Below are 26,214 nucleotides of genomic sequence, written 5' to 3'. Positions count from 1 at the left end.
TTGGTTTAGTGTTAGCGCAGTTTTACAGTTTTTAGTGTAGCATAGTGTTAGCGCAGTTGTAGCGTATTTAGCATAGCGTAGTGAGCGCAGTTGTAGCGTAGCTTAGTGCTAGCATACTTAGCGTATTTAGCGTAGTGTAGTGTTAGCGCACTTTCAGTGTAGTGTTAGCGTATTTAGCGTAGTGTAGTGTTAGCGCACTTTTAGTGTAGTGTTAGCGTAGTTTTAGCATATATAGCGTAGTGTAGTCTTAGCGTAGTTTTAGCGTATTTAGCGTAGTGTAGTGTTAGCACAGTTTTAGCGCATTGTTAGCGTAGTCTTAGAGTAGTGAGGGCAGCTTAGTCTTAGAGTAGTTAGCGTAGTGTAGTGTTAGTCAAGTTCTAGCATAGTTGGCGTAGTTGTACACGGGTGTAGTGTAGCTAACTAAGTTTTACAGGCAGATGAAGTGTAGTTTAGAGAGTTTAGCGTGGGGTGTAGCTTAGTTTAGTCATAAAGTGAAGGGGCTACAACTCCCAGCATGCCCAGACAGCCAAAGGCCGTCCGAGCAGGATGGAAGTTGTAGTTTTGCAAAAGTAGCAGAGGCAGTTGCGCTCTGATACGTTAATGCAGTATACAGCCATCTGTATAGATGGCTGTATACAGTGATCAGAAGGCAACTTACCCACCTCCGTTCCTGCTCCATCACTGGACTTGTAGCAACGCAGGAAGATGACGGACCTGGAACAGGGGTGGTAAGTTAGGCTCTCCAGTTAATAACCCATTGTTTTGTGTTTTTCTTCTCGTTTCAGATAAGTGAATGCGGAGGGCTACATCGGAATTGGTGGACTACGACGATGATCTGCATTTTTTTCTTTTCTTTTAATAAAAGGGTTAACGAGGGCTGTGGGGGAGTGTTTTTCCTAATAAAAATGTTTTAACTTGAGTGTGCTTTTTTTCTTTGTTATTACTTTACAGGCTTAGTAGTGGAAGCCATCGTGTAGACGGAGTCAATTACTAAGTCAGGGCTTAGCGTTCACCCCAAAAACAGCTAGCGCTAAGCCTGAATAATTACCCCGGTACCCAAGGCCACAGGGGTAGTGGGAAGAGCCGATACCAACAGGCCCAGAGCGTTAAATATGGCGCTCTTTGGCCTAGGCGGTAACAGGCTGGCGTTATTTAGGCTGGGGAGGGCCACTAACAATGGTCCCCACCCACCCTGGTAACGTCAGGCTGTTGCTGTTTGGTTGGCATTTGGCTGAAAATGAAAAGACGGGGAACCACACGTTTTTTTGTTTTTTTTTTATAAAAAAAAAAAAATAAATGTGTGTGGTTCCCAGTCTTTTCATTTTCAGCCAAATACCAACCAAACAGCAACAGCCTGACGTTACAAGGGTGGGCGAGGACCATCATTACTGGCCCTCACCAGCCTAAATAAGGCCAGCCTGTTACTGCCTAGGCCCAAGAGCGCCATATTTGGCACTCTAGGCCTGTTGGTATCGGCTCTTCCCGGTACTCCTGTGGCGGTGGGTACCGAGGTAATAATTGGGGGTTAGCACTAGCTGTTTTTGGGGCTAACGCTAAGCCCCGACTTAGTAATGGACTCCGTCTACAAGAGGGCTTCCACTACTAAGCCTGTAAAGTAATAACAAAGAAAAAAAGCACACACAAGTTAAAACATTTTCATAAGGAAAAACACTCCCCCACAGCCCTCGTTAACCCTTTTATTAAAAGAAAAGAAAAAAATGCAGGTCATCGTCGTAATCCACCGATTCCGATGTAGTCCTCTGCATTCACGTATCTGAAACGAGAAGAAAAACACAAAAAAAATGAGTTAATAATTGGAGAGCCTAACTTACCACCCCTGTTCCAGCTCCGTCGTCTTCCTGCATTGCTAAGAGTCCAGTGACGGAGCAGGAACGGAGGTGGGCAAGTGGCCTTGCGATCACCTTATACAGCCATCTATACAGGTGGCCGTATACTACATTAACGTAGCAGAGCACAACTGCGGTTACTACTTTTGCAAAACTACAACTTCCATCCTGCCCGGACGGCCTTTGGCTGTCTGGGCATGCTGGGAGTTGTAGCCCCTTCACTTTATGACGAAGCTAAGCTACACCCCATGCTAAACTCTCTAAACTACACTTCATCTGCCTGTAAAACTAAGTTAGCTACACTACACCCGTGTACAACTACGCCAACTATGCTAGAACTTGACTAACACTACACTACGCTAACTACTCTGAGACTACGCTGCGCTCACTACTCTAAGACTATGCTAACTAAATATGCTAAAACTGTGCTAATGCTACACTACACTAAATACATTAAAACTGCGCTAAAACTAAGCTACGCTAAATATGCTAAAACTGCGCTTACACTATGCTAAATACACTAAAACTGCGCTAACACTACACTACGCTAAATACACTAAAACTGCGCTAACACTAAGCTACGCTAAATACACTAAAACTGAGCTAACACTAAGCTACGCTACAACTGCGCTAACACTACGCTATGCTAAATACGCTACAACTGCGCTAAAACTATGCTACGCTAAAAACTGTAAAACTGTGCTAACACTAAACTAAAGCTACGCTAAAATTGAGCTAACGCTATGCTAACTACGCTAAAATCGCTCTAACACTACGCTAACTACTTTATACCTGTGTAAAACTACAACTCCCAGCATGCCTGGGCAGCCTTTAGCTGTCTGGGCATGCTGGGAGTTGTGGTGACTTCACTGCACTACAACTCCCAGCATGCCTGGGCAGCTTTCAGCTGTCTGGGCATGCTGGGAGTTGTGGTCCCTTCACTGCACTACTACTCTAAGCATACCCGGGCAGCCTTCAGCTGTCTGGGCATGCTGGGAGTTGTGGTCCCATCAGCTAAACTACAACTCCCAGCATGCCCGGGCAGCCTTCAGCTGTGTGGGCATGCTGGGAGTTGTGGTCCCTTCGCTGTCTAATCTAAGATAAACTACAACTCCCAGCATGCCTGGGTAGCCTTTAGCTGCCTGGGCATGCTGGGAGCTGTAGTCCTAAACTACAACGCCCAGCATGCCTGGGCAGCCTTAAGCTGTCTGGGCATGCTGGGAGTTGTAGTCCCTTCGCTGTCTAATCTAAGCTAAACTACAACTCCCAGCATGCCTGGGCAGCCTTTGGCTGCCTGAGCATGCTAAGAGTTGTAGTCCCTTTGCTGTCTAATCTAAGCTAAACTACAACTCCCAGCATGCCTGGCAGCCTTTAGCTGTCTGGGCATGCTGGGAGTTGTAGTCCTAAACTACAACTCCCAGCATGCCTGGGCAGCCTTTAGCTGTCCGGGCATGCTGGGAATTGTTGTCCTAAACTACAACTCCCATGCTGGGAGTTGTGGCGACTAAACTATGCTAAATTAAAACCTACACTAATCTACCTACCTACGCTATTTGCGTAGTGCTGCGCATGCGCAGTACTACTTTAGCTGCGCCCACTGCTCTACTTTCTGTTCCTCATTCCCTGAGAGTTAACAGGGGATGGGGAGTAGAGCAGCGGGCAGGGAGGCAAGTGGTTGACAGCGCTATCGGGCATAGGGATCCCGATAGCGCTGTCGACCGATGGCGCTGGTGGGAGGCAAGTGGATGACAGCGCTACCGGGCATAGGGATCCCGATAGCGATGACGATCAAGCGCGCTGGCGGGGGCCACAGAGGCAATGAGAGCTCCGTGCAGCTTCGGTTATCACAGGGAGAGATCCTCTCCCTGTGATAGCCCAAGTGAGACTGTGGTGAGCTGCGATGCGTGATGATTAAATATGTCACGTGACACTCGCACCCCCCCCCCAGCCCCCACAGTAACCAATGGTTGGGGGGTGGTGTGAGAGTGTCAGCCTATAGAATGTAATGATGCGCTCAAGCCAAAAAAAAAGTGCTGAGTCACTCCATTACATTCTATGGCAAATTGCAATCTACGGCACTGCACCGGCTGGTGATTTACAAAAATACAGATTTTTTTCTGCGTAGAGTTGCGCATATTACTGCCCTCATCAGAGCATACCGCATACGTCCATCCAAGTATTGCACCATTGTGTACCTGTTAATCTGTCAAGGGCCTACATACTGTTACGCCGAGCGCTCCAGGTCCCCGCTCCTCCCCGGAGCGCTCGCAGCATCCTCGCATTTGCAGCGCCCCGGTCAGACCTGCTGACCGGGTGCGCTGCAATATCCCTCTCAGCCGGGATGCGATTCGCGATGCGGGAGGCGCCCGCTCGCGATGCGCATCCCGGCTCCCGTACCTGACTCGTTCCCCGTCTGTCCTGTCCCGGGTCTCTGCAATTTAAAGGGCCACTGCGCCACTGATTGGCGCAGCAGGCTTAATCAGTGTGTTCACCTGTGCACTCCCTACTTATACCTCACTTCCCCTGCACTCCCTCGCCGGATCTTGTTGCCATTGTGCCAGTGAAAGCGTTTCCTTGTGTGTTCCTAGCCTGTGTTCCAGACCTCCTGCCGTTGCCCCTGACTACGATCCTTGCTGCCTGCCCTGACCTTCTGCTACGTCCGACCTTGCTCTTGTCTACTCCCTTGTACCGCGCCTATCTTCAGCAGTCAGAGAGGTTGAGCCGTTGCTGGTGGATACGACCTGGCTGCTACCGCCGCTGCAAGACCATCCCGCTTTGCGGCGGGCTATGGTGAATACCAGTAGCAACTTAGAACCGGTCCACCAACACGGTCCACGCCAATCCCTCTCTGGCACAGAGGATCCACCTCCAGCCAGCCGAATCGTGACAGTAGATCCGGCCATGGATCCCGCTGAAGTCCCACTGCCAGTTGTCGCCGACCTCACCACGGTGGTCGCCCAGCAGTCGCAACAGATAGCGCAACAAGGCCACCAGCTGTCTCAACTGACCGTGATGCTACATCAGCTATTACCTCAGCTTTTGCAACCATCTCCTCCACCAGCTCCTGCACCTCCTCCGCAGCGAGTGGCCGCTTCCGGCCTACGATTATCCTTGCCGGATAAATTTGATGGGGACTCTAAGTTTTGCCGTGGCTTTCTTTCGCAATGTTCCCTGCACTTGGAGATGATGTCGGACCAGTTTCCTACTGAAAGGTCTAAGGTGGCTTTCGTAGTCAGCCTTCTGTCTGGGAAAGCTCTGTCATGGGCCACACCGCTCTGGGACCGCAATGACCCTGTCACTGCCTCTGTACACTCCTTCTTCACGGAGATCCGAAGTGTCTTTGAGGAACCTGCCCGAGCCTCTTCTGCTGAGACTGCCCTGCTGAACCTGGTCCAGGGTAATTCTTCTGTTGGCGAGTACGCCATCCAATTCCGTACTCTTGCCTCCGAATTATCCTGGAATAATGAGGCCCTCTGCGCGACCTTTAAAAAAGGCCTATCCAGCAACATTAAAGATGTGCTGGCCGCACGAGAAATTCCTGCTAACCTGCATGAACTTATTCCTCTTGCCACCCGCATTGACATGCGTTTTTCCGAAAGGCGTCAGGAGCTCCGCCAGGATATGGACTTTGTTCGCACGACGCGGTTTCTCTCCTCGGCTCCTCTCTCCTCTGGTCCTCTGCAATCCGTTCCTGTGCCTCCCGCCGTGGAGGCTATGCAAGTTGACCGGTCTCGCTTGACACCTCAAGAGAGGACACGACGCCGCATGGAGAATCTATGCCTGTACTGTGCCGGTACCGAACACTTCTTGAAAGATTGTCCTATCCATCCTCCCCGCCTGGAAAGACGTATGCTGACTCCGCACAAAGGTGAGACAGTTCTTGATGTCAACTCTGCTTCTCCACGCCTTACTGTGCCTGTGCGGATATCTTCCTCTACCTTCTCCTTCTCTGCTATGGCCTTCTTGGATTTCGGATCTGCAGGAAATTTTATTTTGGCCTCTCTCATCAACAGGTTCAACATTCCGGTGACCAGTCTCGCCAGACCCCTCTACATCAATTCTGTTAACAACGAAAGATTGGACTGTACCGTGCGTTACCGCACGGAACCTCTCCTAATGTGCATCGGACCTCATCACGAAAAAATTGAATTTTTGGTCCTCTCCAACTGCACTTCTGAAATACTTCTTGGATTACCGTGGCTTCAACGCCATTCCCCAACCCTTGATTGGTCCACAGGAGAAATCAAGAACTGGGGTACTTCTTGTCACAAGGACTGTCTTAAATCGGTTCCCAGTACTCCTTGCCGTGACCCTGTGGTTCCCCCTGTATCCGGTCTTCCTAAGGCTTATCTGGACTATGCTGACGTTTTTTGCAAAAAGCAAGCTGAGACTTTACCTCCTCACAGGCCTTATGACTGTCCTATTGACCTCCTCCTGGGTACTACTCCACCCCGGGGCAGAATCTATCCTCTGTCTGCTCCAGAGACTCTTGCCATGTCGGAGTACATCCAGGAGAATTTAAAAAAGGGGTTTATCCGCAAGTCCTCCTCCCCTTCCGGAGCTGTATTTTTTTTTGTGTCCAAAAAAGATGGCTCCCTACGTCCTTGCATTGATTACCGCGGACTTAATAAAATCACGGTAAAAAACCGCTACCCCTTACCTCTTATCTCGGAACTCTTTGATCGCTTACAAGGTGCCCACATCTTTACCAAACTGGACTTAAGAGGTGCTTATAATCTCATCCGCATCAGGGAGGGGGACGAATGGAAGACTGCATTTAACACCAGAGATGGACACTTTGAGTATCTGGTCATGAACTTTGGCCTTTGCAACGCCCCTGCCGTCTTCCAAGACTTTGTTAATGAAATTTTTCGTGATCTCCTATATTCCTGTGTTGTGGTTTATCTGGACGATATTCTGATTTTTTCTGCCAACTTAGAAGAACACCGCCAGCATGTCCGCATGGTTCTTCAGAGACTTCGGGACAATCAACTTTATGCCAAAATGGAGAAATGTCTCTTTGAATGTCAATCTCTTCCTTTCCTAGGATACTTGGTCTCTGGCCAGGGACTACAAATGGACCCAGATAAACTCTCTGCCGTCTTAGATTGGCCACGCCCCTCCGGACTCCGTGCTATCCAACGTTTTTGGGGTTCGCCAATTATTACAGACTTTTCCACACTTTTCCACTATTGTGGCTCCTATCGTGGCTTTAACCAAGAAAAATGCCAATCCTAAATCCTGGTCTCCCCAAGCGGAAGACGCATTTAAATATCTCAAGTCTGCCTTTTCTTCTGCTCCCGTGCTCTCCAGACCTGACCCAGCTAAACCCTTCCTATTGGAGGTAGATGCCTCCTCAGTGGGAGCTGGAGCTGTCCTTCTACAAAAAAATTCTTCCGGGCATGCTGTGACTTGTGGTTTTTTTTCTAGGACCTTCTCCCCGGCGGAGAGAAATTACTCCATCGGGGATCGAGAACTACTGGCCATTAAATTGGCGCTTGAGGAATGGAGGCACCTGCTGGAGGGATCAAAATTTCCAGTTATCATATACACTGATCACAAGAATCTCTCCTATCTCCAGTCTGCCCAACGACTGAACCCTCGCCAGGCCAGGTGGTCGTTATTCTTTGCCCGTTTTGACTTTGAAATTCATTTTCGCCCTGCTGACAAGAACATTAGGGCCGATGCCCTCTCTCGTTCTTCTGATGCCTCTGAAGTAGAGGTCTCTCCGCAACACATCATTCCTCCTGACTGTCTGATCTCCACTTCTCCAGCCTCCATCAGGCAAACTCCTCCAGGGAAGACCTTCGTTTCTCCACGCCAGCGTCTCGGGATTCTCAAATGGGGACACTCCTCCCACCTCGCAGGCCATGCGGGCATCAAAAAATCCTTGCAACTCATCTCTCATTTTTATTGGTGGCCGACTCTGGAGACTGATGTTGTTGATTTTGTGCGGGCCTGTACTGTCTGTGCCCGGGATAAGACTCCTCGCCAGAAGCCTGCTGGCCTCCTTCATCCTCTGCCTGTCCCCGAACAGCCTTGGTCACAGATTGGTATGGACTTTATTACGGACTTACCCTCATCCCGTGGCAACACAGTTGTTTGGGTGGTCGTTGATCGATTTTCCAAGATGGCACATTTTATTCCTCTTCCTGGCCTTCCTTCAGCGCCTCAGTTGGCAAAGCAATTTTTTGTACACATTTTTCGCCTTCACGGTTTGCCCACGCATATCGTCTCGGATAGAGGCGTCCAATTCGTGTCTAAATTCTGGAGGGCCCTCTGTAAACAGCTCAAGATCAAATTAAACTTCTCTTCTTCTTATCATCCCCAATCCAATGGGCAAGTAGAAAGAATTAATCAGGTCCTGGGTGACTATTTACGGCATTTTGTTTCCTCCCGCCAGGATGACTGGGCAGATCTTCTACCATGGGCCGAATTCTCATACAACTTCAGAGTCTCCGAATCTTCTGCTAAGTCCCCATTTTTCGTGGTGTACGGCCGTCACCCACTTCCCCCCCTCCCTACTCCCTTGCCCTCTGGTTTGCCCGCTGTGGATGAAGTGACTCGTGATCTTTCCACCATATGGAAAGAGACCCAAAATTCTCTTTTACAGGCTTCATCCCGGATGAAAAGATTTGCCGATAAGAAAAGAAGAACTCCCCCCATTTTTGCTCCCGGAGACAAGGTATGGCTCTCCGCTAAATATGTCCGCTTTCGTGTCCCCAGTTACAAACTGGGACCACGCTATCTTGGCCCTTTCAAAGTCTTGTGCCAGATTAACCCTGTCTCTTACAAACTCCTTCTTCCTCCTTCTCTTCGTATTCCCAATGCCTTCCATGTCTCTCTCCTTGAACCACTCGTCATTGACCGCTTCTCTCCCAAACTTGTTTCCCCCACTCCTGTTTCCGGTTCTTCTGACGTCTTCTCCGTGAAGGAGATTCTGGCCTCCAAGACTGTCAGGAAGAAAAAAATTTTTTGGGTGGATTGGGAAGGCTGTGGCCCAGAAGAGAGATCCTGGGAACCTGAGGACAACATTCTAGACAAAAGTCTTATCCTCAGGTTCTCAGGCTCAAAGAAGAGGGGGAGACCCAAGGGGGGGGTACTGTTACGCCGAGCGCTCCGGGTCCCCGCTCCTCCCCGGAGCGCTCGCAGCATCCTCGCATTTGCAGCACCCCGGTCAGACCTGCTGACCGGGTGCGCTGCAATATCCCTCTCAGCCGGGATGCGATTCGCGATGCGGGAGGTGCCCGCTCGCGATGCGCATCCCAGCTCCCGTACCTGACTCGTTCCCCGTCTGTCCTGTCCCGGCGCGCGCGGCCCCGCTCCTTAGGGCGCGCGCGCGCCGGGTCTCTGCAATTTAAAGGGCCACTGCGCCACTGATTGGCGCAGCAGGCTTAATCAGTGTGTTCACCTGTGCACTCCCTACTTATACCTCACTTCCCCTGCACTCCCTCGCCGGATCTTGTTGCCATTGTGCCAGTGAAAGCGTTTCCTTGTGTGTTCCTAGCCTGTGTTCCAGACCTCCTGCCATTGCCCCTGACTACGATCCTTGCTGCCTGCCCTGACCTTCTGCTACGTCCGACCTTGCTCTTGTCTACTCCCTTGTACCGCGCCTATCTTCAGCAGTAAGAGAGGTTGAGCCGTTGCTGGTGGATACGACCTGGTTGCTACCGCCGCTGCAAGACCATCCCGCTTTGCGGCGGGCTCTGGTGAATACCAGTAGCAACTTAGAACCGGTCCACCAACACGGTCCACGCCAATCCCTCTCTGGCACAGAGGATCCACCTCCAGCCAGCCAAATCGTGACACATACTGTGAAAGGACAGCCATAAGTAATCACCTGCTGCTGTTCTAGACAAATACTGTTTAAAGAGTAGTGCAGCGTATTGTAATACCCTCATATACGTACTAAGTATGTCAGGCAGAGAAGTGCCAGGACGTGCACAGAGGAGTGGGAGAGGCCTAAATACTTCAGGCAGAGTTGGCAGCAGACTAGGGGTGAGTGGCAGCAGGAGTCGCAGCGAGAGGCCTGAGCTCCCGTTATCAGCCAGCGGTCATGTCTTGACAAGCAACCCATCTGCCGTCGTCGATTGGTTAACACGCTCATCCACTTCATCACAAGTGACATCTGACACCCCCAGTCAAAAGTCTAGGGGTTCCTCAGACACAACCCTCAGTTGACATGGCCAGGGAGCAGTCCCTGTTATCCCATTGCCTTTGTCCTATGCTGTTCCCTCTCCTAGAGAAGTATCTTATGCTGTGGGCTCAGCTCCTCTATTCACTGAGGACGATCTAATAGAGTACAGTCAGCAGCTACTGCCAAGCCAAGAAGGGGAGGAGACATGCGCCGCTTGCTCCGCTAGGCGGCCAAGTAGTGATGCGGAGAGTGACATGGGAGGCGGTGTTGAAAGGGTTCAGGGTCCTGAAGCAGACACTGTTGGGGAATCTGAGGAGGACATCAGTGACGTGCAGACAACTGTTGAGGATGATGAAGCCGATCGCAATTGGGAGACGGGTGCAGAAGGCGCTTCACCATCATCAGGAGAAGACAGTTGCAGGTTGCCCTCAAGGCAGCAGCTGAGCCAGCAAGGTGGTAGCACGGTTGGCAGTCAGCATGGTGGCGGGAGTCGAAATTCTGGAGCCAAACGTGCCTGCTTCGCGGCAGCCTACCTTTCCGGGAGGTAGTGGAACAGGTGTTCCTGGAGACGGCGCCAGTAGCAGTCAATTAGTGCGGACTGTAGGTGGGAAAATCAGCTACTCGGCGGCGTGGCAGTTTTTCATCAGGCATCCGGAGGAGGTTCACGTAGCCACATGCAAGATGTCGGCAGAAGGTGAAGCGTGGCCAGGGTCCCAATGTCGGCACCACGGCCCTGCGTCAACACATGCTTCGCCACCATAAAGATGCCTGGGAGAACTGTGGCTCCGATGTAGTAGTCCAGCCAGCTGCATCACCCAGTGGCCATCCGCTCCCTCCTTCATCCAGCCAAGGCTCCAGTACCTCAGCTGAAGGGACATGTGTGTCAAACCCTACTTCTGTCGCTCCAGATGCTCCTGCTTCTCCCGCTTTTAGTCAGCCATTCTGCCAACAATCCATCGGTGAAGCCATGTCCAAGAGACAACAGTATGCGCCCACTCATCCAACGGCGCAGAAGTTGAATGTGCTCCTGTCCAAGTTGCTGGTGCTGCAGTCCCTTCCTTTTCAAGTGGTGGACTCTGCACCTTTCAGAGAATTGATGGCTTGTGCCGAGCCGAGGTGGAGAGTCCCAAGCCGTCATTTCTTAGCGAAGAAGGCAGTACCAGCCCTGGATAAGTTTGTACAAGAGAAGGTGGGCCAGTCCTTGAGCCTGTCGGTGTGTTCAAAAGTGCACAGCAGCGCCGACGTGTGGAGCTGTAACTAAGGGCAGGGACAATACTTGTCTTTTGCGTCCCACTGGGTAAATGTGGTTCCTGCACAGCCACAACGGCAACTTGGACAGGTCACACTGCTTCCTCCTCCAGCTCTCGCCCTGTTACAGTGTGCGACGCTGCCTCCTCATCCTACCCCGTGTCCTCTGCCTCTACTGCACATAGAAATCTCGGTGTCCCTTCATCGTACCATGTGTGTAGGGTGCGGTGATGTCAAGCTGTTTTCCACATGGTTTGCCTTGGCAAACGGAGTCATACAGGGGAGGAACTGCTAAAATTCATTCATAAAGAAATCCGAGTATGGCTTACTCCACGAAATCTGGAAATGGGAACCATGGTGACAGACAACGGGAAGAACATTGTGTCCGCGCTGCGACAAGGATGTGTGAAACATGCGCCCTGCATAGCACACGTGTTGAATCTGGTTGTCAAGCACTTCCTAAAGTCTTCACCCCATTTGCAAAACATCCTGAAAACGGCAAGGAAACTGTGCATGCACTTCAGCCACTCGTACACCGCCAAGCACACATTCCTTGAGCTGCAGCGTCAGAACGGTATCCCACAACATAGTCTTATTTGTGACGTTGCCACACGTTGGAATTCCACCCTCCATATGTTGGACAGACTATACGAACAAAGAAAAGCCATCACCGATTTCTGGTTGATCCAAGCAGATAGGAGTACTCCCCTGTGTAACTTCAATGTGAACCAGTGGCAGCTCATAGGTGACACCTGCCGTTTGCTGAGGCCCTTTGAGGAAGCCACCTTATTTGTGTCACCTGGATTACGCCATGAACGACGTAACTCCACTCCTACATTTCCTACAACAAATTATTGAAACCATGGCTGGTCACGGCAATGGAGACGTTGCGCCTACATCTCAAGGCTACATGAGCCCTGTGGGGGCTGAACTGGAGGAGGAGGATGATGAGGGGCAGAGCGGATCACAGTTTAGGTTGGATGAGATGGCCGATGTTTCTAGTCTTCAGACAGGAGAGGAGGAGCAGGAGCAGCCAGAGGAGCTGGAGGGTTATGAGGAAGTTGGGACAGAGGACCCAGACACACCGTGGCAGTATGCAGTGGAGATGGAATCAGGTAGTCCCTCCGAGCCACTGGCGCAAGTGGCACAATGCATGCTCAGTTGCTTGCGTAGTGACCCCCGAATTGTCAAAATTTGTCAGCGGGATGACTTCTGGATCTCCACCTTATTAGACCCTCGCTACCGTCCCAAAATGGGGGCTTTTTTTTTTTTTACACCCACTGAGAGGGAGGACAAACTGACCTATTACAGAGAGATTCCGCGTAGTTAGTTGGCTGATGCCTATCGGCCACATGGTCCATCCACTCCCAGGTCTGACTCGGGGGGCCCTCTGCGCTCACCTTCCACTGCCATAGCTGCTGGGGAGGGGAGGAGCGGGAGGAGCAGTACCAGCTCAATCAGCAGCAGCCTGAGTCTACAGTCACTGATGAGTAGCTTTCTTCGCCCGCATAGTGAAGCAACTCACCAGCAGCAGGTAGACATGGAGCAGGACCTGAACCAGCAGGTGGTGCCATACATGGACATGCCAACAACCATTGAAGATCCGCTGGACTTCTGGGCAGCCAAACTTGATTTATGGCCACAACTAGCAGAGCTGTCCTGCCCGGCCAGTAGTGTGCCATCAGAGCGGGTGTTTAGTGCGGCCGGGGCCATAGTCACCCCAAGGCGAACTAGTCTGTCTACTAAAAATGTGGAGAGACTGAAGTTTGTCAAGATGAAGCAGGGATGGATCAGCCAGGATTTCCAGCCACCAATGCCAGATACCTCAGAGTAGATTGACCAAGCTGCTACACCAACATTTCCCAATTATGGTTGGTTATGAAATCCTCTTGGGTTATCAATTAGGGTTATGGAACCCTCTTTGGTACTGCGATTGCCTGCTCCTGGCTCATCCTGTGTCTTTCAGGAACTACTTGCCTTACTGATGCTTCTGGCCTTGGGCCTTTAATTTTTGGAAGTTTAGCAGTAGCTAAATATATGCTAAATAATAACCATTACACCATTGAACGATTGTTGGATGTGATTTTTTAAGTAACATTTTCAAAAAAAATTGGTAGCACCCGCTCATAGGTAGCACCCGCTATCCATAAGTCTTCTTCATAAATTTCTACAATTGTTGTGTTTTTTTTGAGGGATTGTGAAGCCCTAGTGTGTACTCATGCATCAGCCAACTCCAGGGTGTGTCATTCATGCAACATATAGGTAGCACCCACTGTTCTAAATATTCTTAAAATTATTTTAAAAATGGTTGTTTTTTCTTTGGGATTCTGAAGCCCTGGTGTGTACTCAATGCTGCTTCCTGCTACACTCTGTCAGCCCGTTGGTCCTGCGACAGTGTGCTGCTCCGCCTCCACATCCTCCTCTGTGTCTTAAGCCTCCACTGCCCGGACAAGTCTCAGTGGCACTTCCATGTGTGCAGGTGACGGCGGTGTCACGCTGTTCTTCACATGGTTTGCCTTGGCGAGAAGTCTTGGAAACAATGGCCGGTCAGGGCAATGGAGACGTTTCACCTAAATCTGGGGCTTGTTGGATTTGGTCCTTCGTACCCACACGCTGGGGTCCGGGACACGCAAAGGTTGTTTTAAATTTCAAATAAAAAAATGATGGCGCTGCTGGGCCTGGGTCTGTTAATTTCAAAATTTCTCCTGGGTAGCACCCACTATCCAAAATCTTTTTCAAAAATTTCTAAAATTGTGGTGTGTTTTGGGGGGGATTGTGAAGCCCTGGTGTGAACTCGTGCATCAGCCAACTCCAGGCTGTGTCATTCAGGCAATATATGGGTTACTGATGCCGCTGTGGGGCCTGGGTCTGTTCATTTCAAATTTTCTCATAGGTAGCACCCGCTATCCAAAATCTTTTTCAAAAATTTCTAAAATTGTGGTGTTTTTGGGGGGGATTGTGAAGCCCTGGTGTGTACTCGTGCATCAGCCAACTCCAGGCTGTGTCATTCAGGCAATATATGGGTTACTGATGCCGCTGTGGGGCCTGGGTTTGGTAATTTCAAATTTTCTCATAGGTAGCACCCGCTATCCAAAATCTTTGGTTTAAATTTCTTAATTCAAATTTTTAATCTTAGGGATTGTGAAGGCCTAGTGCCTACTCATGCTGCTGGCAACTCCGGGCTGTGTCATTCATCCACTATATGGTCTCCTCATGCGGCCAACATCTCCATGCTGTGTCATTCAGCCACTATATGGTGTCCTCATGCTTCAGCCTCATCCAAGCTGTGTCATTCAGCCACTATATGGTGCCTTCATTCTGACAACATGTCCATGCTGTGTCATTCAGCCACTATATGGTCTCCTCATGCTGCCAACACCTCCATGCTGTGTCATTCAGCCACTATATGGTGTCCTCATGCTGCCAACATGTCCATGCTGTGTCATTAAGCCACTATATGGTCTCCTCATGCTGACAACACCTCCATGCAGTGTCATTCAGCCACTATATGGTGTCCTCATGCTTCAGCCTCATCCAAGCTGTGTCATTCAGCCACTATATTGTGTCCTCATGCTGCCAACACCTCCACACTGTGCCATTCAGCCACTATATGGTGTCCTCATGCTGCCAACACCTCCATTCTGTGTCATTGAGCCACTATATGGTGTCCTCATGCTTCAGCCTCATCCAAGCTGTGTCATTCAGCCACTATATGGTGTCCTCATGCTGCCAACACCTCCACACTGTGCCATTCAGCCACTATATGGTGTCCTCATGCTGCCAACACCTCCATTCTGTGTCATTGAGCCACTATATGGTGTCCTCATGCTTCAGCCTCATCCAAGCTGTGTCATTCAGCCACTATATGGTGTCCTCATGCTGCCAACACCTCCACACTGTGCCATTCAGCCACTATATGGTCAATATATATGGACAATGCACTGTCTCATAGTTGGCTATGTATTCCACGTGGGGTCCGCAGAAAAAATTTACATGTTCATTCTTTCTGCGGACAAAGAAAATGGAATTTCTGTGCCAGAAACATCTGGCATGGAAATTCTGCATGTGTGCACATCGCAGCAGAATCCCGTTGAAATCAACAGAATATCTGACGGAAATTCTGCGGTGTGCACAGTGCAGCAGAATCCCATTCCAAGCGGAATCTTTCAAAGGAATTCTGTTCAGAAATTCCGCTGTGTGAACATAGCCTAAGGCTGGGTTTACACTTGACATTTTTTTTTTAATTAAACTGCTACGGCAGTTTTTGAGCCAAAGCCCAAAGTGGATGTCCAGCAGGAAGTAGAAGTATAAATCCTTCCTTTAGGGTACGTTAAGACAAGCGGATTTACAGTGTATTTTACGCTGCGGATCCGCCGCTGAAGGACCTCTGTATGCTGCCTTTACATGTGCCTACTCGGAGCGGCAATACGCCGCTACATGCAGACACACTGAAGCGATGTGCGATGTGCTCTATGAGCTAGGCCGAGAGCTGCCGCGATGTGCGAGTATACTGCGCATGGCGACTCGAACATCGCTGTGTCTGCTCGTAGCGGCATATTGCCGCTCCGAGCAGGCACATGTAAAGGCAGCATACAGAGGTCCTTCAGCGGCGGATCTGCTACGAAATACACGCTGTAAATCCGTTCAACTGAACGTACCCTTTGGGTAAATTCACACGGGTGGATTTTATTGCGAACTTTCAGCGTGTTTCTCGCTGCAAGTTCGAAAGCAGTGGGCTCTCCACAGCAGATTTTCTGCTGTGGAATTTCACAGGGAAGTTCCACTGTTGAACATCTGCTGAAAGCCTACGGAGATCCCACCCCCATGTAAACTTGCTATTTTTCATTGTTGTTGACACATGCAGCATATTTTGTGAAAAACTCTAAAATATTGTAAAAAACTTTTTTTTTTTTATGGTGTTCACTGTGTGGTGAATGTAATGTTATATTTATTCTGTGGGTCGGTACGATTATGGCGATACCCATTTTATATGGCATATTATGTTCTTTTTCCTTTTCTGAGCAAAATTCATTTTTTCCCTCTTTTGTGTTATCATTTTCCCACAGCCATAACTTATTTTTATTTTTCGTCTGACACCATTGAATGAGGGCTCATTTTTTGTGGGACAAGCTCTACTTTTTTCATTTTTGCGACACATGCTATACACCTATTGATCTTTTTTATTCCGCTATTTGCAGAAAAATTGGGCCATTTTGCATGGTCATTTAGTTTTTTACGGCGTTCACCGTGCGGGATAATTAGCATTACCGATTTATAGTACACGTCATTGCGGACATGGCAATACCTAGCATGTATATGATTTTTTTTTTTTATGATAACGCAGGGCTTTTATTGGGAGAGGGGCAGTTTAAAAAATACATTATTAGGCTAGAATTCCACTGAGGTTTTAGCTCTGCGTTTTTTTAGGCTTAAAAATGGCAGAAAAACTGCCACGTTTTTTTTCTTGCCTTTTTACCTTTGTGTGGCATTTGCCTTTTGTGGCCCCTTTTGTGTTTTTTTTTTCTTAAAAATTAGTTGGGTAGCAAAATTTAAAAAAAATGCAGTAGGGATGTAAAAAAAACGTATTTAACAATTTTAATGTTTTTTCTGTAACAAAATGTATCTAAATTTTTTATAAAGTGTGTGTTTCACTTTTTTTTGCATTTTTTTTAAAAACATTTTTTAGTTAGTACTACTACTCCCAGCATGGGACAGACTGTTCCATGATGGGAGTGGTAGTACCTGTACTAATGGACAGATCACCCCGGGTGTCAGTCCTGATATCCGATGCGAATGTCCATGATATAGCAGAGATGCGGAGCGGCTCTATACAGCGCTGGCATCTCTGCACTATACTCCGGGCCGGCCAGTGATGTGAATAAAAATTCACATCACTCATTCATATTTTCCGCCCAGAATGGGGATTGGCCGGATGGTTGCAGCCAATCACAGCTCTCAGCGGGAAATATGAATAAGTGATGTTCTATTCATATCACTGGCTGGAGTATAGTGCAGAGATGCGGAGCGCAGGAGAAAGACGCTCCGCTTCTCTGCAACAGGTAGGACATTCGCATCGGGTGTCAGGAGTGACATGTGCTGTGATCTGTCCTTAACTACAGATACTACTGCTCCCAACATGGAGCACACTCTGCTCCATGCTGGGAGCTGTAGTACCTGCATTAATAGACAAATCGCAGCGAGTGTCCCTCCTTGACACCCGCTGTGATCCTCCTGTATAATGTATAGATGCGGGCTGCCGCTCTTCTATGGTCTCCTGCTCTGACGTATATACACACTTATTTATATTTCCCACAGAGTTGTGATTGGCTGGAACCATCTGGACAATCACAGCTCTCTGCAGGAAATATGAATAGGTGTGTATATATACGGCAGTGCAGGGGACCATAGAAGAGTGGCCGGCCACATCTATACATTATACAGAAGGATCGCAATGGACCTGGGGCAATCTGTCAATTAGTACATGTACTACTACTACTACTACTTACATGATGGAACAGTGTGTTCTATGCTGGGAGTAGTAGTAGTACTACCTAAACAATGTATAAAAAAAAAAGTTTAAAACACACACACTACATTTTTATTATTGTCAGCTACATTTTTAATGCCCTACCCATCCACATAAATTGATCCCTGTTTAAAAATTAGTAAACATTTCATTATAAAAAAGAAACATTTAGTTAAATACAATTTTTTACATCACTACTGTATCTCTTTTATAATTTTTTTTAATGGTACCCTACAAAATTATATTAAAAAAATCCACTTTTTTGGATCGCTAAAGTCCAAAAAGAATAAAAACCACTAGCAAAAACCCCAAAGTTAAAACCAACATGGCGTTTTCTGTGCAAAAAACGCCAAACTAGGTTTTGTAGGGCGTTTTGGAAAACCAGCCTCTGAGCCCAAAATAGCTGAAAAACTCCAAAAAGATTTAAAAAAAAAAAAAGCCAAACTGAAAAAACGCCAAATGGATCTGGCATTTTGCAGTTTACTATTGGCTTGCAGCCAACATCTGTACGCGGCATTTTTGAGCAGAAAAAACGCCGCGCCGCAAAATGAGCATTTTCTCTGGCGTTTTTGTTTGAAAATCCTCAGTGGAATTCCAGCCTTACACTTATCTAATTTTCTACTTATTTTTTTTTTTTTGGGGGGGGGGGGGGGGTTGGGGGGGAGGGGAACGCCAAGAAAAACACCAATTCTGCCGCATGGCGTTTTTTCGGCCAAAAAAAAGCTGCGGCCAGATGTTAGCTGTAAATCAATGAGAAATCGCAAAATTCTTATTCCGCTTGGCCTTTTTCACTTTGGCTTCTTTTTCTTTTCTATCCTTTTGGTGTTTTTTTTTTCACTCTTTTTTGGTGTTTTTCAGCTCCTTGGCGGTTTTCCAAAATCGCAGCATGTTGAACCACTGGCGATTATTATTTTTTTTCAAAATCATGGTTTTTCTCCCATAGAAGTCTGTGGGAGTGAAAAAACACCAAGAAAAATGATATGTGGGTTTTAACTTTGGTGTTTTTGCTGGCGGTTTTTATTCTTTTTTGGACTTTAGCGATCAAAAAAAGTGATGGAGATACCTTTAACCCCTTAAGGACGCAGCCCTTTTTCACCTTAAGGACTGAGCCCTTTTTCGCAATTCTGACCACCGTCACTTTACAAATTAATAACGCGAAAACGCTTTTACCGAATATTCTGATTCTGAGATTGTTTTTTCGTGACATATTCTACTTTATTTTGGTGGTGAATTTTCGGCGTTACTTGCATCCTTTTTTGGTGAAAAATCCCAAAATTTCATGAAAATTTGGAAAATTTAGCATTTTTCTAACTTTGAAGCTCTCTAATTGTAACTTCAAAGTAGAGCAGCAATTTTCAAAAATGTCATGAAAATTGCCAAATCTGAAGGGACAGATGTTACAGAACTACAACTCCCAGCATGCCTGGGCAGTCGAGGCATGCTGAGAGTTGTAGTTTGGCAACATCTGGAGGGCTACTGTTTGGGCACCACTGTAACAGTGGTCTCCAAACTGTGACCCTCCAGATGTTGCAAAACTACAACTCCCAGCATGCCCAGACAGCCTTTAGCTCTCTGGGCATGCTGGGAGTTGCAGTTTGGCCCCCCTAGTGGTTGCCACAGTAAAGATCGATTTACTTTCACTTTCAATTCCCCCCCCCCCCCCCCACTGTCGATTCCCTACCTGATCAGGATCCTGCAGGCTCCAGCGAAGATCCCAGGTCCCCAGGCATCTTCTCCTGCAGGTACGGCCTCCATCTTCTTCCCAGAGCCCCTCGACATCCAGGGGCGGGCAGAACGGGGGGTTGCCATGGCAACCCCCTGTCCTGCGCTGCCATTGGTCAGAACTCCGTTCTGAGTAATGGCAGGGGATAGGAGTAGATCGCAGCTTTGCGATCTCACTCCAATCCTTTAGGCTGATCGAGGTTGTTGCTGACAACTCCGATCAGCCCTATTTTCCGGTTGATCGGGTCACCAGAGACCCGATCAGCCCGGAATTAGAGAAAAATCGCATGTCTGAATCGACATGCGATTTTCTCTGATCGCCGACATGGGGGGGTCTCAGGACCCCCCTGGGCGATGTGCCAGGGTGCCTGCTGAATGATTTCAGCAGGCACCGGCTAGCGGTGGGGACCGGAATTCCCACGGGCGTATGGATACGCCCTGCGTCCTTAAGGACTCGGAATGCAGGGCGTATCCATATGCCATATGGTTAAAAAAAAAAAATCTGCAGGGTACCATTAAAAAAAAAAAAGAAGAAGAAGATACAGTAGTAAAGGAAAAAAATTTAACTAAATGTATCTTTTTTTATAACATTTTTATTAATTTTTAAAACAGGGATCAATTTATGTGGGCGGGTGGGGACCTAAAAATGTAGCCGACAATAATAAAAATGTAGTGTGTGCATGTGTTTTTCAGTTTTTTTCTTTATTCTAATTTTTTTTTTTTTAGGTGGTACTACTACTCCCAGCATGGAACACACTGTTCCATGATGGGAGTAGTAGTACCTGTACTAATAGACAGATTGCCCGTTGCGATCCTCCTGTATAATGTATAGATGGGGCCATCCGCTCTTCTATGGTCCCCTGCACTGCCGTATTTATACACCAATTCATATTTCCTGCAGAGAGCTGTGATTGGTCAGATGGTTCCAGCCAATCCCAGATCTCTGTGGGAAATAGGAATATGTGTATAAATATACGTTAGTGCAGGGGACATAGAAGAGCGTCCACCCGCATCTTTACATTACACAGGGGGATCACAGCGGGTGTCAGGAGTGACATCCACTGTGATCTTTCCTTAACTGCAGGTAATACTACGATCGCATCGACGGACACCCGGATGCACACTCTGCTCCATGCTGGGAGCTGTAGTACCTGCATTAATAGACAGATTGCAACAGGTGTCAGAAGTTACACTCGCTGCAATCTGTCTATTAATGCAGATACTACAGCTCCCAGCATGGAGCAGAGTGTGCATCCGGGTGTCTGTCGATGCGATCGTCCATATTATAGCAGAGATGCGGTGCGACTCTATACAGCGCTCGCATCTCTGCTCTGGTCTCCGTCCAGTGATGTGAATAGAACATATTCATATTTTCCGCCCAGAGTGGTGATTGGTCGGATGGTTTCAGCCAATCACCACTCTCAGAGGGAAATATGAATGAGTGAGTGGCCGGCCGGAGTATAGTGCAGAGATGCAAGCGCTGTATAGAGCCGCTCCACATCTCTGCTATAATATGGACGATCGATCGCATCAACGGACACCCGGGGCGATATGTCTATTAGTACAGGTACTACTAGTACAGTCTGTTCCATGCTGGGAGTAGTAGTACTACCTAAAAAATGTTAATTAAATGTTAATTTTTTATAAATTATATGCAAAATGTTTTCATCACTACAGCATCCTTTTTTTTTATTTTTTATTTTTTATTTTTTTTGTACCCAACAAATTTTGGGTACCAAAAAAAACTGCCAAGGTGCAATTTCCACACAAATGAAAAAACACTCTTTATTGTTCTAGCTCCTCTTCTTCATGTAAAATTGGGTATTTCAGGCATTAGTTTGTTTAGAATTTTCTCCATCCATTTTTCCACAGTTCTCATTTTAGAGTGGCCCGCCGAATAATTGGTAATAAAGTTGTATTTGAATTTATTGTCCCCCTGCCCGCGCCATCCTGGCCGGCCCCCAGCTAATTCTTGCAGCTGAGGACCGGCATTAATAGCTGACATGTGGTGATCGCCGCGGCCGACTATTAACGATTTAGATGGCCGCTGTCAAAGCTGACAGCGGCGTCTAAAGGTACTTTTAACTGCTGCCTGGTGGTCCAGTGAGGTGGATCGCCCCCCCCCCCCCCCCCCAGCGCATTCGGAGGGCTTACCTCACATCCTGTGCTGGCTGTGTCTCTGACTATGATAAAGCCTGACAGGACTAGGCTTTATCAATCAAGCACAGAGCACACAGATCAATGTGGTTCTATGGAATCACAATGATCTTTTTGAGGAATCTAATGATTGCTCCTAAACTAAAAGTGTAAAAAAAAAAGTTAAAAAAAAGTTTAGAAACACACACATTAACCCTTTCCTTGTTAAAAGTTTAAATCCCCTCCCTTTTCCCAAATTCCATATAAAAATATATAAACATAATAAAAATAAACGTATGTGGTACTGCCACGTGTGTAAATGTCTGAACTATAAAATATAAGGTTAATTAAACTGCACGGTCAATGGCGTACATGTAAAAGATTCCAAAGTCCAAATTTGCATACTTTTTGGTCACTTTGTATACCCTAAAAAATTTTATAAGAAGTGATCAAAAAGTCAGATCAAAACAATCATGGTACCGATAAAAACAATGAACCCTCATACCACCCCCTATACCGAAAAATAGGGGTCAGAAAAGGACAATTTTAAACATACTAATTTTGGTGCATGTAGTTATAATTTTTTTAAGCAGTAAAATAAATAAAACCTATATAAATAGGGTATCATTGTAACCGTATGGACCTACAGAATAAATATATGGTGTCACTTTTTATTGAAAAGTGCACTGCATAGAATCGGAAGCCCCCCAAATGCGCAGGATGAATGATAGGCTGTGAGGCTCTGGCAGAATGGTTGATTGGACCCGCGCTGACTAAAAGCGGGAAAAGCAGGAGCATCTGGAGCGACAGAAGGAGGGTTTGACACACAGCTCCCTTCGGCTGAGGTGGTGGAGCCTTGGCTGAATGAATGAGGGAGCGGATGGCCACTGGGTGATGCAGCTGGCTGGACCACTACATCGGAACCACGGTTCTCCCAGGCCGCTTTATGGTGGCGAAGCATGTGTTGACGCAGGGCCGTGGTGCCGACATTGGGACCCTGGCCACGCTTCACCTTCTGCCGACAGATCTTGCATGTGGCTACGTGAACCTCCTCCGGATGCCTTATGAAAAACTTCCACACTGCCGAGTAGCTGATTTTCCCACCCACAGTCCGCACTAATTGACTGCTACTGGCACCGTCTCCAGGAACCCCTGTTCCACTACCTCCCGGAAAGGTAGGCTGCCGCGAAGCAGGTGGTCTCCCCCGGGCACGTTTGGCTCCTGAATTTTCACTACTGCCACCACGCTGACTGACAACTGTGCTACCGCCTTGCTGCCTCAAGGGCAACCTGCAACTCTCTTCTCCTGATGATGATGAAGCCCCTTCTGCACCCGGCTCCCAATTGCGATCGGCTTCATCATCATCAACAGTTGTGTGCACGTCATTGATGTCCTCCTCAGATTCCCCAACAGTGTCTGCTTCAGGACCCTGAACACTTGCAACACCGCCTCCCAAGTCACTCTCCGCATCACTAATTGGCCACCTAGCGGAGCAAGCGGCGCATGTCTCCTCCCCATCTTGGCTGTCCAGTAGCTGTAAATAGTGGAGCTGAACCCACAGCATAAGATACTTCTTTAGGAGAGGGAACAGCATAGGACAAAGGCAATACGAGGACACGGACTGCTCCCGGGCCATGCCAACTGAGGGTTGTGACTGAGGAACCCACAGACTGTTGACTGGGGGTGTCAGATGTCACTTGTGATGATGTGGATGAGCGTGTTAACCAATCGACAACGGCAGATGGGTTGCTGGTGGAGACAAGACCGCTGGCTGATAACGGGAGCTCAGGCCTCTCGCTGCGACTCCTGCTGCCACTCGCCCCAAGTCTGCTGCCAACTCTGCCTGAAGTATTTAGGCCTCTGCCACTCCTCTGTGCACGTCCTGGCACTTCTCTGCCTGACATACTTATTACGTATTACAATACGCTACACTACTCTTTAAACAGTATTTGTCTAGAACAGCAGCAGGTAATTACTTACGGCTGTCCTTGAAAAGTATGTAGGCCCTTGACAGATTAACACATACTAGATGGTACAGTACTTGGATGTACGTATGCGGTATGCACTGATGAGGGCAGTAATATGCCTAACTATTAGCAGAAAAAACTCTGTATTTTTGTAAAACACCAGCCGGTGGATACTATTGTTTGGACTTTGATGGTATGGAGCACCTTGACAGCTTAACAGGTTCTATATGGTACAATATTTGGAGGTACCTATGCGGTATGCACTGATGAGGGCCTATTAGCAGAAAAAACTCTGTATTTTTGTAAAACACCAGCCGGTGGATACTATTGTTTGGACTTTGACGGTATGGAGCACCTTGACAGCTTAACAGGTGCTAAATGGTACAATACTTGCATGTACCTATGCGGTATGCACTGATGAGGGCAGTTATATATGCGTAACTATACGCAGAAAAAACTGTTTAAAAAAAAAAAAACAGCCAGTGAATAGTATTTTTGGGACTTGCACAGTATGTAGCCAGCCCCTTGACAGATTAACAGGTACAAAATGGTGCAAATGCACTACAGTCCACTGAGCAATCACGTATTTCTGAACAGCAGCAGGACCCAACAGTGCAGCACCACAAAAAAAAAATATCCAGGGATTAAACCCTAAATTGCACTCTGTCACACAATTCTGAGCAGCAGAAGTTTTGTGGAGCAAATAAAAATAAACTCAATTGGGCTGAACAATTAGGAGATAAGATGCTTCAGAAAGTTCAGGCAGCTTGGAGATCTGTATGAGGCAGCTGACAGCTATCTGCCCCTCTCTGCTGCAATGCTCTATAACGTGAATAGGAGGTTTAGATATCAATGATCCTTCTCAGAGTAACAGCACAGCACTCTGCACTCCTGCCTTTCCCTAATGCTGATGTGACTAGCAGTTGCAGTGTAACGCTGTGGTATGAGCTATTCACACACACGCAGTCCCGTCCTCTCCATCTGAGTGCATAGATGAAATGAAGAGAGGCAAGATGGCCGCCGATTATATAGGGGCTGTGACATCACACGGGTCAGTGAACACTGATAGGCTGCATCCAGTGGGGTAACAATAAATTTGGGGGGCCCCCTGCGAGATTTTTTGAGGAGGCCCATAAGCTCCTCCCCCACAAGGTATGCCACGCCCACGCCAATATACCCCACCCATCACAAATTACTCCGCCCATACTGATATGTACTGTCATAGGCATTTTCTATGGACTTATGAAGAGCATCTGTAGGTAATTCTTACATTTGTTTTTGCCCCCGAGCAGCAGCGAAGCCGCACACAATTGTTGGTAAGGGGCCCACGAGCGGCAGCGCAGTGCAGTGCCAGCGGCACACACAGGGCCGTCTTTAATTTTGATTGGACCCTGGGCAAGCAATTTTTTTTGGGCCCCCCGGTCCCCCACCCCCACACACACTCTGGATCAGTACAGGATCAGTAATGTAATGTATGTACACAGTGATCTCACCAGCAGAATAGTGAGTACAGCTCTGGAGTATAATACAGGATATAATCAGGATCAGTACAGGATAAGTAATGTAATGTATGTACACAGTGACCTCACCAGCAGAATAGTGAGTACAGCTCTGGAGTATAATACAGGATATAATCAGGATCAGTACAGGATAAGTAATGTAATGTATGTACACAGTGGGGGACATGTATCAAAGATTTTACCCCTGTTGTGTGTGTATTTTTTTGCGTAAAATTTTGCGCAAGCGCTTGTTTTTTCCCATTTTTTTGCGCACGTTTTGGTAGAGCATGTCGTCCAGATGTGGCTGAATCAGGGTACCTTGGAGTGACATCTATAGTACACATGGATTTATTACCTGCGTTATTTTCCTTTGCACCAAAAATTTTGATGCACGTGCGCCTTTTTCCCAGCAAATATAAGCCAACTTTAACTGCACGTAGCAATCCTTTCTATTTCTGAAGGAAAGTACTGCTAAGGAACCACCAGAATGTTTTTACTTTCCTATCTCAATTCCTCATTTGGTTTGCTTTATATTGCTTTTTACTCCTTCGTTATTCCAAAGCACTTTTAAAATAATTTGCATATAGAATATTTGTTTACAGTTCAGTTATTCATTAGATCACTTGTATATTGGTTTTGTTATTTTATGATCCAACAATTTAATACATTTACATAGGAAATGTTTGATATCTTACTTATCACTGAACAAGATCCGTCACATTAAAATAGCTTTGTAATCCACTTAACACTGTAGATCATTCTCCTTTTATTTTTAAAATTTACTGCTTTCCGTTATACTTTTCCCCAGCGCCTGGTAAGATGGTGGCTATCACTGATAGCCAGCCATCTTACCATTTGACCATCTGGGCATGCTGGGAGTTGTAGTTTTGCAACATCTGGAGGGCCACAGTTTGGAGACCACTGTATAATGGTCTCCAATCTGTGCTCTTCCAGATGTTCCAAAATTACAAATCTCAGCATGCCCACTCTGTCGAGGTATGCTGGGAGTTGTAGTTCTGTAACATCTGGAAGACCACAGATTGGAGACCATAATACAGTGGTCTACAAACTGTGGACCTCCAGCTGTTGCAAAACTACAACTCCCAGCATGCCCAGACTGCCCAAGCATGCT

General features: G+C 47.5%; 1 protein-coding gene across 3 annotated transcripts in view; it reads right to left on the bottom strand.

Annotated features, from left to right (window-relative positions):
* SMPDL3A (sphingomyelin phosphodiesterase acid like 3A) overlaps positions 1 to 26,214 on the bottom strand; it is a 163,918-nt gene that overhangs the window by 100,419 nt on the left and 37,285 nt on the right. Inside the window, exon 1 of one of the 3 annotated variants that reach the window (XM_056563301.1) lies at positions 19,440 to 19,502. The exons of the other annotated variants lie outside the window; for them this stretch is intronic. The gene's annotated coding sequence lies outside the window, so the exon portion shown is untranslated. Of the gene's footprint in view, positions 1 to 19,439; positions 19,503 to 26,214 lie in introns of those variants that run through there. 3 annotated transcript variants of the gene reach the window in all.

This window comes from Hyla sarda, chromosome 3, assembly GCF_029499605.1.
Source record: "Hyla sarda isolate aHylSar1 chromosome 3, aHylSar1.hap1, whole genome shotgun sequence".
Taxonomy (NCBI): Eukaryota; Metazoa; Chordata; class Amphibia; order Anura; family Hylidae; genus Hyla; species Hyla sarda.
This window is presented reverse-complemented; position numbering and strand designations above follow the sequence as displayed.